This window comes from Octodon degus, unplaced genomic scaffold (assembly GCF_000260255.1).
Source record: "Octodon degus isolate 3935 unplaced genomic scaffold, OctDeg1.0 scaffold00045, whole genome shotgun sequence".
NCBI classification, from domain to species: Eukaryota; Metazoa; Chordata; class Mammalia; order Rodentia; family Octodontidae; genus Octodon; species Octodon degus.
In genome coordinates, this window is record NW_004524621.1 from 6185889 (window position 1) to 6187410 (window position 1522).

A 1522-nucleotide genomic window follows, 5' to 3' on the forward strand; every position below is an offset into this window, starting at 1 on the left:
TGAAATCACTACACACCTTAGAGAAATTCAGAAGATCATTAATACCTACTTCCAAATCTTTACTCTCACAGGATGGAAAACACAGAGACAATGGACAGTTTCCTAGATGCAAATGAAATGTCAAATTTGAGTCAAGAAGATATACAAACTCTGAATAACCCAATAATGAGAAACAAAGTTGAAAATATAACAAAAAATCTACCAACGAAGAAAAGCCCAGGTCATGAAGGATTCACAGCAGAGATCTACAAGAAATTTAAAGAACATTTATGTCAACTTTTCTCAAACTCTTTGATGAAATTGAAAGGGAATCAATTCTCTCAAACTCATTCCTAGAGGCAAGTACTACCCTGATTCCAAAACTAGAGAAAGATTCAACTAAAAAAGAGAACTAGAGGCAAATCTCTCTAATGAATATAGATTCAAAAATCCTCAATAAAATACTAGCAAACAGAATGTAGCAAATCATCAAGAAGATTATACATCATAACCAAGTGGGATTCATTCCAGGAATGCAGGAATGGTCCACCATAGGCAAATCCATAAATGTAATACACCACATCAATAGAACCAAGAAAAAAGTCACATGATCATCTCAATAGATGCAGAAAAAGCTTTAAACAAATTCCAATACTCATTCATGATTTTAAAAAACCCTGCAGAGAATTGGAATAGATGGTCTATATATCAATCTGATAAAAGCCATCTATAAGAAACCAACATCCAACATCATGCTAAATTGGCAAAGATTGGAGGCCTTCATTTTAAAATCAGGAACATGACAAGAATGTGCACTGTCTCTACTACTATTCAGTATAGTTCTGGAAACATTACCCAGCGCAATTAGACAAGAGAGAGAAATTAAAGGAATAAGGATTGGAAAAGAAGAAATGAAATTATCATTATTTGCAGGTGACATGATACTCTACACAGAGGACCCAAAAACTCCACCAAGAATCTTATAAATTTAATCACCAAATTCAGTAATGTACCAGGATACAAAGTCAACACCCAAAAATCAGTAGCATTTTTATACACAAACAATAAGTGCATTGAGAGAGAAATTATGGAAACCATGCTTTTCACAATAACATCTGAACAAATAAAATACTTAGGAATCAATCTCACAAAGAACATAGAAAATGTATGCAGTGAAAATTATGGTACTCTGAAAACAGAGATTGAAAAGCATTTGAGAAAATGGAAAAATATGCCATGTTCTTGGATAGGAAAATCAACATTGTGAAATTAGCCATACTCCCAAAATTGTTAAACAGATTCAATGCAATCCCAGTTAAAATACTATTACTATACCTCACAGAGATAAAGAATACTTTCCTCAAATTCATTTGGAACCAGAAGAGACTCATAATATCAAAAGTAATCCTGGGAATCAAAGGAAAGGCAAGAGGTATCACAATCCCTGACCTGAAATTATACTATAGAACTACTGTGATAAAATCAGCATGGTACTGGTATAGAGACAGACCTGAGGGTCAGTGGAACAGATTAGAAAATGCAG